This window comes from Diadema antillarum, unplaced genomic scaffold (genome assembly GCF_040938485.1).
Source record: "Diadema antillarum isolate AM-2024a unplaced genomic scaffold, OU_Dant_1.0 seq00000798_RagTag, whole genome shotgun sequence".
NCBI classification, from domain to species: Eukaryota; Metazoa; Echinodermata; class Echinoidea; order Diadematoida; family Diadematidae; genus Diadema; species Diadema antillarum.
The window spans coordinates 1,828,749-1,846,050 of NW_027271682.1; positions in this window are offsets into that span (position 1 = coordinate 1,828,749).

Below are 17,302 nucleotides of genomic sequence, written 5' to 3' on the forward strand. Positions count from 1 at the left end.
GCCAAATAATCAGCTTGAAAGTTGAAATACTGATCAGTCAATTCCATCTGACACAGATACCACATCACGGAAAAAAAGGCTCATCAAAGATGCCATGGGAGCTGTCACCATCACAACGAGGAAGCAGATATCCTCATGTATTAGATGCTACGTCAAGAGCAACAGGGAATTATAGAGATATTGATGATTATTACGTGTAGACACTGACATTTACATTCTCCTAATGGATCTTTGCTTTACTTTTAATACTGCATCGCATATTGTCTGCTCCATCACTGGAAAAGGATATGATAAAGTACAATTGACATTGTTGAGAGATTATGTTTTGCAAATTGTTGCAAAAAACAAAGGTCTGCTTGGTCATGCCCTTCATGGCGCAGTCTGAAGTTGAAAATTTGAGGATGTCTCAAAGAGCAGATGGATCAAGAGTTCTCTAAGCCTTGGGTGAATCATGCAGAATGTGCAATGACACAGTCCATGCCTTCCAGAAGTTGGGTGTGGATGACTTCAAACTGGACAATCTCCCGCTTAAATTGCTCTCATAGGGTCTTGCTACAACACATCCAGAGAACAAACCTCGTCCTAAACCTTCTCAACATAATTTGTGCCTCTACTTACAGGGGAATATATCCTGTTGTGGTACACTGTACATGTAGTTATTTCCAGCCGATATACGTAAACTGTGCTATCAAATGCTTTGAGCTTCCTACACGTAGCCACAGAATTCATTACCATGTTCATATGGCAAGAAATGCAAAAGCCATTGTTTCTGGAAGAATTTAGAACCAATTCTCCCCTGTGTACAGCCCTATACAAGTGCTGTGACTTCAAAAACACATGCAGGGAATGAGCCTAGAATACACTAACTAAGTAAATAGCCATACCTTTTTGTAGTAAGTACACAGCTAATAATGTTTATTTAAACTCTACAACGAAATCGTCTAAATGAAGGCATTTAGTTACTCAGACACAGTTATTGAGGCACTTTTGAAGGACATTTGCTTTGACACCAGAATCACATGATTACCCATTCACAAGTTTTACCTAAATGCAATGTTCTTAAAGGAATGTTTCCAATGGCAGCCATTTTGCATTTCAACATGGCAGTGTACCTACAGGAAGCAGTCCCGCCGCCTATGCAATAATAATACTATTTATTGAAGTGATTGAATTACACATAGGCCCTACATGAAAGTGCTCTAGCATGCTTGAGTTTGCAAGGTAAAGATCTTACAGCACCAAATATGGGTCGAAATCCATCTTGAATTTCAAGAGTGGCAGCAAACGCGAATAATACATTATTACAGAATGTATATAATTATGTGTGTGTGTGTGTTTGTAAAAACAATGTACAGTGTACACCATCATAAACATTGATATGCCTAAAAGTTGCTTGTAACAACAGATATTAGCTGAAAAGCAGCCATTTTGAATGATAAAATGGCAGCCTCAAAAATGATCTGCAATTTTAGGGAGGGGATCAAAGTGCATCTGAATGTTCAACATCATGAGCCCGGTTTATGCCCGAAATGTGAACTTTCTGTATTGTCTGCAACATGAAATATGGGTCGAAATATACATTCTGGTATGGCGGCCATTTTGAATTTCAAGATGGCCACCTGTAACATCAAAATAGACCATCATTTCAGAAAAAGATGTTTCAGAAAGTCTCATAGCTAACGCATGCTCTTTGCCCCAAGTTAGAAACTTACACAATGCATACGATATGAGATATAGGCCCAATTACATTTGCTATGGTGGCCATTTTGAATTTCAAGATGGCCGCCAACCAAAATGAGCCATCATTTAAAACAAAAATGTATATATGAGCATTTCTGACTTCATAAGCACGCTTTTTGTCCCAAATTCATACTTTCCATTATGCTTACAACCTGAGATACAGGTCAAAATATATTTAGCTATGGCGGCCATTTTGAATTTCAAGATGGCAGCCCTAAAATTGTATTAACACAACTACAATATCAGGAAATGGTGAATCAGAATGTCTAACATCATAAACATGCTTTTTGGATCAAATTTGAACCTTCTATGATGCTCACATTATGAGAACTTGGTCAAAATACAGTTTGCTATGGCGGCCATTTTGAAATTCAAAATGGCGGCTGAAGACGTGGTCGGAAAAAATGGAACCAAAGTTTTTTGGATTCAGCACCCCCAAATTGACAAAGTTAGCTAAAAAAATCAATTTTGGCACGAAAATCTCACGGGATCCAATATTTCGACATAGCAGACCGTACTATAATTTGAAATGTTGGCACCTTCCTCTGCTTACCAATGACCTCATTAATAGCCTTCCAAGTAGCTGACATATTTCCTGTAGCATTTTTAAAAGCTTCAGTATAATTCATTCTGCGGGAAAGCCTGATAATCTGCGTAAGTTTATTTCTGTATAATTTATATCGATTAACATTATCGTTATTTGGATACCGTAAACTACATTTATATAAAATATTTCTTTTCTCAACGGAGCGAAAAATTCCCTTTAATATCCACGGATTTTTGATTTTTTTTTTCTTATTGCTTTTCTTTTCAATTGTGGGGACATGTTTGTCAAAATAAGGAAGAAATATATTCCAGAAGGTGTCATAAGCAATGTTTGGGTCTGCAGAAAGTAATACATCATCCCATGTTTCCGAGATTAAATCACCGTTGAGTAATGATATATTTTCCAATGTGAATTTCTGCTTCTTCTTACGTTCTTTTCGCTTAACATAGGAATATTGTGTGTCGCCAAAAATGAAAAATATAGCTAAATGGTCAGAAATATCGCTATACAAAAGACCAGATTTCGAATAATCTGTGTCAATATTAGTAAAGATATTATCGATCAACGTTGATGAGTTGACCGTATTTCGCGAAGGCTTATCAATTGCAATATTACAAAAATTTGCCTGCAAAAAAATTCAAAGTTTATTTCTAAGGATGTACTCTTCTTTCAACACTCTTAACATATTGGGTAAATTAAGTTGAGTAATTGTTGGTTGGTAAAAAAAAAAAAAATCATCATTCTTGGCAATTATCGCCCGATTGAGCTTTTAGGTGATTAAACCAACATTGGGCAATTATTCTTACTTAAATATTAGGCGAATATTTACAAACAGAATTGGTAATGGAGAGTTGGGTACATTTGCCCAGCTGTTGTGTAAGTGACGCATTCTCTTTGCGTGTTGGGTAATTTCTGTTGGGCAACCAATACTTGGGTAGAAATTCGCTTTATATAAATACATACCAACATTATTTTGCACATTAAGCCTGGGTATTTCTTACCAGTACTTGGGTAATTTTGTTACGTTCCTTTCTAAGTTGGTAAATTTTCATGGACAAGTAAACAGGTCTGTGCGTGTACGCGTGTATGTGTGTATGTGTGTATGTATGTGACGGGGTGTGTGTGTGTGTGTGTGTGTGTGTGTGTGTGTATGGAAGGATGGCCGAACCTTACGACTTTGTAGGGGGTACCAAGAATTACTATAGGGTGTTCTCCGTTTTAGGAATAGGAGGGGGACAACACACACACACACACACACACACACACACACACGGTATTGTCTATATATATGCAGTATCATTATATATAAGCAAGAGCTACATTGTGGACGTATTTTGACATAATTTTCTTACGTTTCCCTTTATTCCGTCAACACCGGAGGTTAAAAAATCAACATTGGGGGAATATCTGTCTGTGGGAGCAAACTACAGGATACTCCTACAATATTGCTAGTTTGTGTTTTGTGTGTGTTTGTGTGTGTGTGTGTGTGTGTGTGTGTGTGTGTGTGTACGTGCGTGTGTGTGTCGGTTTGTGTGCAAATGGTTAGATGACACAATTTGAAACTCATATACCTCACAGGACTTGCTTACCACTTCATTCCAGATTAAAACCCAGTAACTAAAACATTGACATTTTGATACCAGTTGATACCAGTTGGTTTCTATTGGTTTCTACTGCTTTTTATTTTGCTCATTGATATTCAAAAGCTATTCAAATTCTCTTCGTGAAAAAGATAAAATATTTTTAAACTTAATGTGTGTTTTTTTTAATTTCAATAAACTCCGAAATGTCTGAAATGTATTAGAAATATATTGAATATTATTGCCGTGATACAGGTATTCACAATTTCAACTTGTACCTTTGATGAGGTATTTTCATATTTTTACGATAAAAGTGTAATCTACATTGTAACCATGTCTTAAAGCATTACAAGTAAATGGCCCTATATATGTGAATGAAATATCCCTGGTACTAACTAGGTCTAAGGTGTAGGCTAAGCCTAGATGTACTTGAAGGTATAGGCTTTACGACTAGTAGCTGTTGTAGTATTATGATTAGATATGAACAATGTCTTGACATACACATGTTCTGGTAAACACCCATACTTCAAATAATTCAACACAAAATAAATTTTGTCAACTGGATCCCAGTTGATTGCAGTTGATACCAATTGAATATGGATACCAGTTGACATATACCAGTTGATTCTAGTCAAACATTCCTATTTCCATATTGAAACCAGTTGCCTCAACTGGAATCAACTGGTACCAGTACCAGCTGCCAACTGGTTTTTCGACCTGGGTTTGATTAACCAAAATTCACCTTACTAAACAGTTGAACAAATGGAAGTTCGGCAATATCTAATTGGGTAAAATTGGTAGGGCGAATGATTGCCCAACTCAAAATATAACAAACGGTTTGGAAATTGCAAAGTTGGGTAAAGTCTGATTGGTCAACAGCTGATGGGCAATTTAATTTGCCCAACCACACAGCAAACTCATTACCCAACATCAGTTGGGCAGATTTTAACCAATAGTTGTGTGGACAGTATGTTGCCCATTGTTGGTTAAAAGTTGGGCATTTTTTGCCTAACTATTTTAAGAGTGAGAGATCAATGTTAAAATCACCCATAATATATGCATATTTCTTTTCTTGATTAATCAGCTCTAATAAAACATCGAAATTATCCAAAAATGAGTTACTATCTGTATGAGGGGGCCTGTATATATACACAAAGTATTTTATTTTTTCCATCATACATACTGATTTCAACACATGTGCAATCAAATTCATTCCCATTATATATCAAATCAGGTCTTACTATACACGATAACGTGTGTTATATCAGAACGGACAACAGAATATCAATCAATGTTATATAAACGGGGAGTTTGTCGTTCTAGCCATGTTTTTGTGATACCAATAGCGGAAAATGTCATATTTATCGCAGATAATGATAATTGCATATTTTCATAATTTAATATAATACACTGTAATACACTGAAAAAATGCTTATTATTAATAAATTCTGAATTGAACTGGTCAGGCAAATTATATCGACATTGGACATTTTTATGTATACATGAATTAAATTCACCCATATTTCAAGTAAGGACAACATGTGAACCATGACCTGACCATTAACATTTTATTTAAGAGTTGCTGAAAGCAGACAAGAAGAGAAGACTTATGTTTAATCATACTTGTGTAGTTGCGTGCAATTAATTTACCACTTACCAATTACTGTGACATTGAATGTACACACAGCTGTATTGCCGAAAGCATCTTCAAAAGTGATTATAACTGTGGTGACTCCCACCAGGAAAAAAGTTCCCGATGCATGTGTGGGGATGTTGGTAACAGGCAAACCTGAATTGTCCACAGCAGTGGGAGCGGTCCAAGTCACGATGGCTCCTATCACGGTGTGGGTGGTCACGGTGATACCAAGTGGACAGTTGTTAACCACTGGTGGTGTGTTATCAATAATTACTAGGTGTAGTAAAACAAACGATTAAAAGAAGTAATGTTACTAAGGACAGCATTTGATATGTCTTCTGTTAACATGATTTTTCCTTCTGCACACAATAATGAAAGATTAATGTCAGTGCCTGAAGCACGGGCGTAAAGCATCTGTAAATTTGTACGTAACTGTGGTGACTCCCACCACGAAAAGAGTTCCCGATGCATGAGTGAAGATGATAACAACAGGCAAGCCTGAATCATCCACAGCAGTGGGTACGATCCAAATCACGACAACAGACGCTCCATCCGGGGTGGTGAACTTTGTGATATCGTTTGGACAGTTTTGAACCACTGGTGGCGTGTTATCAATAGTTGTTTTGTCTATCCAAAGAAACAATTACATGGGTAATGTTAGTGACGAAAGCATTTGATATGAATAGGTTTGCGCAAAATTTAAGAAGATTATAGGCATTGCTAGTATTAGTAGTAAACCTAAAAACATAAGTCTCTGCTAAGAAGAAAAAAAAAAGTTGCATCACAATCAAATAACATCATCTATATTTGGTTTGATGAAATGGCAATATTTAGCAGCTACATGCAACGTCATGCAAAAATATAAATGTGAACTTGTTGAAATGATAATCAACAATTTCAGAAAAAAAAGAAAACGTTGCAGGTTGTTGGGAGTGTGCTTGCAAGTATTCAAAACACATCAGCTGATGTAGCATCCAAACTAATGTTTCAACATTCGAAGTTTCGACTAGACTCTTCATTGCTTGAAATAATCATATTTCTTTAAACCGGAATGTTCTGTCTATGCTATATAAAAAGAGAAGTAAAGGAACAAGTTTGAGAATCATAAGAGCTTAATATTTTGCAGTGCCCAATAGGTGAGAAGAAGACTGTACGAAATATTGTTGCAACTTTAAAGGGATGGTACAGTATTGGTGGAGATGAAAATAGGGCTTTTAAATTTTTTGCGAGATACAAAGAAAAAAATACTTATGATATAGTACAGAACATACCATTTTAAGACGAATTCGAAGTTTATTTGATAAAAAACGGGTTTGGAATGACTGAAACATCCAAAAACAAAGTAAAACAAAGCGATCGTAATAAAGTGTGGGTCCCACACTTTATTAGAATTGTTCTTTTTTGGATATCTCACCCATTTCAAAACCAATATTTATCAAATAAACGTTGAATTCCTCATAGAATTACATGCTCTTTCATAATTCATAAGAGGTTTCTCATTATCTCACCAAAAAATGTTAGAAACCTGAAATTAGGTCTGAACCAAAACTATACGATCCCTTTAAATGGCAACTCTATTATGACGTACAGTGTCACAAAGTAAGTAAAATTAGTCGAGAGTTAAGAACGAAATTTAACTGAAGGCTAGAATAACTATACCTGCATGCGTAAAAATGTAAGCTGTCTCGCAACGAAACGAAAGTTCTGAATGTTATTATCTCTATTCATTACATTCAGGGACGTGAACTAAAGGGAAACACATATTAGAGTCAAAGGATGCATTTAGTATCAGTACATGTGCCTAAACAAATACATACCATATACTATGATATAAAATGTACACACAGGTATGATATTGCCGGATTCATCGATAATAATGCACGTGACTCTGGTGATTCCCACAAGGAAATAATCTTCCGGTTCATGTGTGCAGTTGTTGATGGTAATAGGCAATCCTGAATCAGCCACAACAGTAGGTTTGGTCCAATTCACGGCAACAGCCGCTCCATCGGGGGTGGTTTCCACGGTGATATTATCCGGACAGTTAGTGACCACTGGTGGCGTGTTATCAACAGCAGCTGAGATAGCGATATGAATAGAGAAGTTGCAGGTTGGATAACATAAGTCATTATTTTCCTGTCCTCAATCAGTAATTTCCATGCATTATTCCCTAAGAGAACTGACTGTTCATGGATTGTAAAGACAGATATTGTAAAGCAGCTGTGCTTGGTTTTGTTGTTGTTGTGCACAGGTTTATAAAAACTGATATCAAAATGACCTGAACTATTATTTTCGAAAATCATTCTGTTCCTTTCTAATATACAAAGAAAAAAAGTTGGAGAAAGTGTAGTTTTCAGTAGTCTATTTTAGGGCGCTGATTGATTTGAAACTCTAGACCTCAGAATGGGTAGACACAAGGCGAGATTCAAAGCACAAGCCTCATTTCCAACCTTGTTTCATCTTCACATCGTTGAGTGGTACACTGTCATGTAGCCCTACATGAAGAACCAGATTTGTAGTTTGGTACATGTCATACATATGAATTATGATAATATATTAATTATGATTTAGGATAATAGGCAGGAAAGTAATAAGGATAGGTCAAAGCAGGGGTAAAGGCCCCGTCACACTACAGCGAATGTCCAACGAATGCCCAACGAATGTCCAACAAATTTGAAAATTTGAAGATATGTTCACATCCGTTGGTAATACTTGAATAGTTCGTAACATGCTTGGCGTTTTTTGTAATCATTAGCTATTCGTAGGGATTCGCAGAGATACGCTGGAGCCGATTTTTTTTTAACATGTCCAAAATCTCCAGCGTATCTCTGCGAATCCCTACAAATGGCTAATGAATACAAAGAACGTCAAACATTTTACGAAGTATTCTAGTATTAGAAATGGATGCAAACTGTCTTCACATTTTCGAATTCGTTGGGTATTCGCTTGGCATTCGTTGGGCATTCGCTGTAGTGTGACGGGGCGCAGAGCAGAGCATAGTGAGTACATGGGGTGTAACCCCAGGATAAATAATTGGGATAGGAATTTCAATGAAAAACTTACAAATTAGTTAGGGCATTAGCAAGGGTGGGTAAGCTTACTTTAGTCAGTTACCACTTTGCCAGCGCAAGAGAAGGCTAGAGGCATCGGCCAAGCAAGGCATCCGCTTTAGCTGACGAATTAGAGACAGAACACACAAAGCCCCACCAGTCACATGTAAACATGGATCCTCTAGGATCTATGGATCTATACGATGATCCAGGGAGTTCCGGGATAGTTTTGACCTCGATTGAGCGTCGGCGAGCGTTGATACGACCAGGGAGGTGTTAGAAAAGGAGAGACAACTCTTCGTAATTCATGCAAACACATGTCTTGGTTCAAAGCGTTACAGTGGGATGTCTAGCATTCCACTATACGCTTTGAAGTCATGCGCTACACCGCTCTAGTTGCAAGGCGAAGTTCGGAGATGAAGAACGCATTTCACCTATCGTTGAATTACAAGCTTTATTTCCCCGTAAGATTTTAAATGAAATACTCGAATTGATTAAGAGTAGTTTAGGAAAGAATTCAATATTATAAACATGTATTTCTAGTTTCTTCGTAATGCGCAAATTGAAATGAAATGAAAATTAGGCCATCTTAAAAACCTAATATTTTTCTATAACACCTCCCTGATATGACTGTACACACGGTATTAACCCGTTCCATACGGGAACCTGGTGGCCTGTGTACTAATTATATGGGAATTTCAAAATTCAGTATTGAACGGGTTAATACGGTAGCTACACGGATAAGGCAGGAAGAGCGCGGCGTCTACGCGGATCAATACGGCATCTACACGGATCAACACGGCAGTTACACGGCAGCCACACGGGCCATCCCGGATTGCTCTGCAAACACGACCTCCAAAAGTTGCCGTGTTGGCCTCCCGAATGTCCAAGGATGCCTAAGGCGTCAACACGGATCTCTCCTCGGATAACCCCAGATCAGATCCGGTGTGATCCGGCATGTCTATGTGACTGGGGCTTAAAGGATGTGTACAGTTCTGGTTGAGGTGAAGATTTAGCTTTTAAGTTTTTGCAAGATATTCAGAAACCACTCTATGCGATGTCAAAGAGCATGCAATTCCATGGGGTATCAAAAGTTTATTTGATGAAAATCGGTCTTGAAATGGCTGACATATCCAAGAACAAGGTTAAACAAAGAGATCCTTATAAAGTTGTGGCATGTCGCCTTTTATTATTATCACTTTGGGGGATATCTCAGCCATTTGAAAACCAATTTTCATCAAATAAACGTTGAATCCTTCTTAAAATTACATGCTCTTTCATATTTCATAAGAGGTTTCTCATTATCTCACTTAGGAATGTGCAAAACATGAATTCCCACCTCAACCAGTGCTGTACAGTCCCTTTAAGTTGGGTACATGAATTAATGTGCATTTGTGTAAAGTATTAGGTGGTATTATTGCACTCATTTTTGTTCATGTTTATTTCAAACCAACAAGGTTTTACGATTTGACCGGTGCGGATATATGGGTTGATTGGAGGAAGTACCATAGCTGTACACAACATTAATTACGGATGGACTGACGGACGGACGGACAACCCGTAATGGGGAGAGACGCAACAGAATCACGATAATATCTTATGCCCCAGTCACACAGTGCTTTACGATGGATTACGTCCGCCGCGGATATATACGAATGAGTGGACGCAGGGGGACGCAGCGTGGACGCAGGCATCCGCAGGGACGTATGTAGACGTAACTGTCCGTAACTCATCCGTAAAGAAACGCAAAATGACGTCGCCAAACCTGCGAAATTTTGAAATGTTCAAAATTTCGCAGAGGGACGCCACGGACGCAAACATACGCAATTAGCCGTAACCAAACGTAACTATCCGTAACTGAACGTAACTACCCGCGGCTTGGACGCAGACCATCCGCAAAAAAAAAAAAATTACCTCCCGTCCGTTTGCGTTCGCTTACGTCCACCGTAAGTATCCGAAATTAACCGCAAGTTTACGTATCACAACAGTTTCGCCCGCTTACGGATATTTACGGACAGCTACGGATGCTGCGGACAATTACGTCCTTCGACGTTTTCCGTTTTCCACTCGCATGGGAATACAGAGACTCGTGGGAAGGCACACTATTCCTGTTGCCAAGCTGCAGTGCCTTTACCTGAAGCAATGCTACAACACAGTCGGAGCGGTGGAGAGGCAGAACTGCATGGTCAATTTATGAAATTTCTCCCACAATTAATGGTCGTTTCAAGTGGCACCCATATACCATGTATACTCATAACATCGGTTGACTCTTGGTGCTGAACTTTTTTTCTTGTACTCTTCGAATGTATATTTTTCGAGAAAAAAAAAATCCCAATATTTTGGGTAGGAGATGGAGTGACAGCATTTTATTCACTTTTCTGGCCGGGGAAGGTGTGGGACAGGGGCAACTACATAAAATGAGAACGGATTTAGTATTTCTCTATATAGTCTTACCCACTTTACGCTCCATCGAATGTGTATTACATTTTTTGAATAATGATATTATTAATGACAATAATAATAATGATAAAAGACATTTATTAACATTGTGCAGCTGCTACTATAATAATATACTCTACTGTGCATTACAAAATGACATGCATACAAGAAATTCAAACAGAAAATACATTACTTCAAGAGATGACTTGATATTGTACTTGGGTGTGGGAGGGGTGTTGGAAAGTTTTGTTTTTTGTTTTTTCCTGTATATCTTAATAAGCATTGCTTTATCACAAATATCTCCTTAACATAACCCAGTAAGTCATGAATATCGCTGAACAACGACAGTGTAACCACAGTTTGTCTATTCCATGACTGCAAGTAATATTTTCTTACCCTAATGTTTAACTTTTCGATCTATATTATTGTATTTGATTTGTGGTATAGTGATGTTATATGTGACCCTGCACCACAAAACACACAAAAAGTCGCCACGTATGGAATTTTAGTTGAGAGCATATTCTGAAAGAGCAGACTTTAAGCTTTAAGATGATGTATAACTCAAATCAAATGGACTCTCCTAACGTATCTAAATATTGGAAAGAATGCACACACTAAGAAAAAGTGTAAACTGAGAAAAGAGGCTCTGAAGTACAGTGTCTATTCAAGCGCTTAATCTTTATCAAGCCGTGCTGGCTGTGCGATGAATGGGACAAAAAACAGGATGGGAACCATCAGAGTAACCACAAAGAGGGGATTATCAGATTAAACTTAAATTGATAATAATAATAATTATAATGATGATGATGATGATGATGATAATAATAATAATAATAATAATAATAATAATAATAATAATAATAATAATGATAATAACGATAATAATAGTAATAATAATAATAATAATAATAATGACGATGATAATAACGATAATAATAGTAATAATAACAATAATGATAATGATAAGGCCCTATTTACTCAGGGTAGCCAAGTCAAGATCGGCTCGGTTGACCCATTTCATCTATTTTCAGTCCTCACACAAAATCAGTGTGTGCGACTTTTTGTTCGTTTTGTGATGCACGGTCACAATATATTCTTTACATTTATGACGTTTATTCATATTTGAGTTGCACAAACAAAATCCAAACTTCAAGTTCAAAATTTTATGTATCTTTTCTAGGTTTTCCCGGTCAATTTCATTTTTTGTCACTCAAATTCATTAATGTGCATTCAAATTCACGCAGCGCACGCACGCGAAAATATTGGGGCATTCAAATTCAGAATCCGAGCGATCAATTTCATTTATGAGCGTTCTATTTCGTTTTCGTGAAATCAAATTCACGATTGAGCATTCAATTTCAAAATGCGAGCACCGACTTTCCTACTCGTGCATTCAAATTCATGCGATAGTCACGTGATAGTCCCAATGAGCATGTTTGGAGTGTTCAAATTAATTTTTAGGCGATCAAGTTCCTACTTCGTGCAATCAATTTAACGAGGAAAATGGAGGAGACTTTTAAGAAAGGAAAAATGGCCAACACAAGCAATGAATGCTTGCATATAGTGTAATTAGGATTGTTTACATGTTCTACATTGTTCTCTGTTCATGTATTCTTTGTTTTTCATCTCAATAGAATTTCAAATTGCAATGTCCAATCAGCAGTGCATCCAAACAACACAACGACTAGTAATCATATTTCTTGATGATACTGCATGCTGACAACCCCCAACACCAACCACATAATGACAATTCATCAATTTAAGACACACTGACACACAATGATCTCACATAGTCCCGCAAAATTAAATCAATAAGACAGCAATACACAACAAACAACACGTATGAAATGATCATGTATCAGTTTCAATATAGTCGAAATTGTGATTTTTTTTCCTCGAAAGTGTCAACCAACCCTCCGTATTATGCTCGTCTGTAGGCCTATACAGTGCCTAATTTTTGTTTGTTTGTTTCATTTTCTATCAAAGAAGATGACTGGATAACCCATATTCAGCTGCAAAAGCTGGTCTTCCATATGGGGTCCAGTTAGATGTTTTGCTCTTTGCGATGAATAAATGAAGTGAGATCTTTTACGTGCATGAGTTGTGACTCTTTTACACGTGGGACCTCCATTTTATGTCCAATCCCAGGGACATGTGCCTGTATATTCCTATTTGCTAAGCATGAGTTCAAAATTGTCAATTAACAGGTGGATCTCTACTGCAAAAGGAATAATCCTCATAAGTCCCAATATATTCAAAGCCAAGTGAGAAACACATGCATACACGGCCCCAAACTAACTAAATTCAGGACTTCTTTTAAATTGAACGCAGTTATTTGGAACATGGTTGCCTATTCACGAATTTGAATGACCGACGAGATTCCGTCGCCAGCTTGACATGAATTTGAATGCTCATTGATGAAATGCGTGCTCCTCTCTTAAATTTGAATGCTCCGATAGTGAATTTGAATGTTCCGATAGTGAATTTGAATGTTCCGATAGTGAATTTGAATGCTCCGAGAGTGCATTTGAATGCTCGGATAGTGAATTCGAATGACCGGATTTTTAATTTGATTGCAGATTCAGTGCTGCGAGCGTGGAATGCGTGAAATCGAATGCTCGGAATAGGAACTTGAATGACAAAAGTACAAAATTGACCGGGAAAACCTATATTATTGTAAAGGAAATTAAAGGATTACGATTTTTTTCACAACTTGTACGTAATTCAATTTCAGTTTTCCCCAGTGTACAATGTAAAAGACAGTCCAAAATGTGATAACCTTGCTGTCATAATACACTGACTTAGCAGGGATCGTAAGAGAAAACCAAATTGTCCATAATTATTTATAGCAATCTGTAACTATCCGTAACTATCCGAATATATCCGCGTCTCTCCGCAAGTGTTCAGAACTATTGTTCGTAAGAATATCCGCAAGTGGACGCATCTGGTCGTATCTGTCAGTATCGCCCGCATTTTTTTACCCGCATGTTTTGTACAAATTTCTGGTGACGGCAAAGGATCCGCGGGGGTCCGGGGAAAAAATGACTTTTTTGGACGTAACGCCGGACGCAGAGCATTATGTGACTGGGGCTTTAAGGCCATGTCACACCTTTCCGGGCAAGCCTTGCGTGCTACTGGCGAAGAACAATTTTTACTACCCGTAGGTCCCCGCAGATCGTATTGCATTGTATCTATGTTCCGTCATTAAAAAGATGTACATAAAATAGACATTCAACGGAGGGATGACCCTACTCAGCACTATTATCGCAACAGCGCTGTTTCACAGAGGGGTCCCTTACATGAGAAATATAAACAAATACAGTTACATAAGAAGAAAATACAACATTCATAGAAATATTTCAGCTGAGAATTATATACAATTATAAACTTCGATGATAAAAAAATACACACAAAAACAGACATCTACGTATATTCAACAGAGAAAGAAACTGAATGAGGAATATACATTTACAAGTTACAAAAACAATAGTCACATAAAATCAGAAATACAATTTTCTAATCCCTTTAAGAATATATCTGGACTTGAGGTCAAGTTCAAGGTATAAGGCAGTGTAATGTATTGCATCGATCCCCTATAATGTGTTGTTCTTTTACAATAATCAGTACGAGGCTTTGGGAGAAGAATGTTACATGCGTTACGAAGAGAATAATTATGAGTAACAGGAAGGCTGGAATATATCACTCATGGATGAGAATAACATAATTGAGCTGATTCAAAAATACAAACACGTTCAAATGTTTCCTACGTCTAGATTCAAGATAAAACCAATTTAAAACAGAATTAATTTGTAAATTAGACACATGTTCATAAGGATGTGTTTTCATAATAATCCGCCCAGCGTTGTTTTGAAGAATTTGCAATTTCTTGACATACTTTTGTTTTTATGACTACAATCAAATATAATATCCGCATAATCAAAAAATGGCAAGATAATGGACTGATAAATCAGCTTCAGATTAGATTCATTGATAAAATGATGCAGTCTGCCTAAATACTTCGAAATAACTAATTCCCTGCTTTTTTTACATAAATTCTCGATATGAACATCCCATTTCAATTTGTTATCAACAATAAAACCGAGGTATTTAACATGATCCACTTGTTGTATTGGTATACCGTTCATTAAAACATCTAATCTATTACATCTAGTCAACATGTCCCTTGATCCAATGAGTAAAGATAAAGTCTTTTCAAAATCAATAGTCAGTTTATTTGCACCCATCCACTTATAAACACAAATCATTATTAAGATGCATATGTACGCTATCAATATTGCTCTCAGAAAAATACACGACAGTATCATCGGCATATAACTGGATTGAGCAGTTAGGTATATATCTGCATAAATCATTGATAAAAACGATAAACAAAAGGGGGCCAAGAATCGATCCCTGTGGGCCTCTATAAGATATGGGTAATTGAGTTGAAAGATGTGACTGGATCGCCCCTTCAGGTAATCAATGAACCATGGCAGACACTCATCTGATACCCCAATATTGCGTAATTTGGTTAAAAGCAAATCATGATTAACACAATCAAACGCTTTTTTAAAGGCCCTGTATACGCTTGGGAGCGGTGATTTTAAACATTGTCAAGATATCACATTTGATGCATTTGTGCAGGTCTGTCGTATCACAAAACATCCAATCATATAAAATTTTTACAATAAAGCCTGATCAGGAGATATCAATATTTTTCTCAATAAACCATAACTGTAGACGTTTTAGTCTGGAAACATTTTTATTATACTTATTGTTCACATTTTGTATATTTAACAATACTAACAATATTATTGTTATTATCATTATTATTATTATTATTATTATTACTTAACATCGATCAAACTGATTTAAATTTTTACAGTAGTTGTTTCTATCCTTAACTCACATTTTAGAACTATTTTGAAGTACTAAACCTGGGCTTTTATTTCATCTGCAAATGGTAAATTATGCCTTTAAGTCTATGAATACGACCCCTGTATATTTCCCCTCATCTATTGCTTTCATCCATTCATCTGTCGTCTTGACGAAGGATGTGATTGTGGAATGCTTTCTCCTAAATCCAAATTGTTTGGGAGATAATAATATGTTATTTTTTCAAGGTAAGCCATTAATTGTCTTTGTACAAACCACATCTTTCAAACAATTTAGAAACAGTGGGTATAGCATTGGCATAGGACGAAAATTATTTGAGAATTGATAGTACCAGATTATGAATAGGAATAACCTTTGACATTTTCCACTTTTGGGGGAACTTGTTTTCACACAAAGATCTATCAATAACATACGTTAAACAAGGAACAATAATGGGGGCGCTTATTTTCAAAATCTTGGAAGAAATCTCATCCAGACCTACTGAAATGCTATCTCTCAATTTTTTTTCAGTTCCTTATGTACATCATCCTCGGAAACTTCATGTAATCTAAATTGTACATCATTATCAATATAAATATAGTTTTCATAATTTGACACAGTGGGCTGTTCTTCGATATCAGAAGTTTTTCTCTAATAGAAGAAAAAATATTGATCAAACTCATTTCTCTTCAATTAACAATCTAATACCTTACCTTGGGGATTATTACAGTGTACTTTGTGAATTAGGCATGACAGATTTCAAAAATCTTCCAAATATCAGCGGATCTTCCTTTAGCTGAAGAAAGTCTATCCACATAATATTTTCTTTTTGCTTTCCTTATTTCAGAGGTGACTTTATTTCTCAGTTTCCTATATATATTCACAGTATCACTTTCCCTCGTTTTCTTCGATTTCCTTTTCATTTAATCTCTTTTTTATTAGATTTATAATTTCCGAAGTCATCCAAGGAGAACATTTGCTCTTAACTTTCATGGATTTAAGAGGCATAAATAAATTAACAGCTTTCATGGGATAATCTTCCCATGATTTGACAGCCTCATCAATATCTTTTGCGAAAAGAACGTCTTCCCAAGGCTGGTTTTGTAAATGATCACAAATAGCTGTTATATCAACATTTTTAAAATTTCTGTAGCTTAATGCATGGGGTTGTGGAAAATGAGGAGACGGAGATCCCCAAATAATGCAATTCATGGAATGGTCGCTTATGCCAATGTGAATAACACCCGAGGATTTCACTAATTCGATTCTATTGGTTAACATCAAATCAATCAAAGAAGATGACGTATCAGTGACACGAGTACTTTCTGTGATGTTTACAAGTTGCATAGAATAAACATCATGAATCTGCATCACACGTTTTGTGTCACCTGGATAGGGTCTCTTTAAAATGTCACAGTTGATATCGCCCATGATC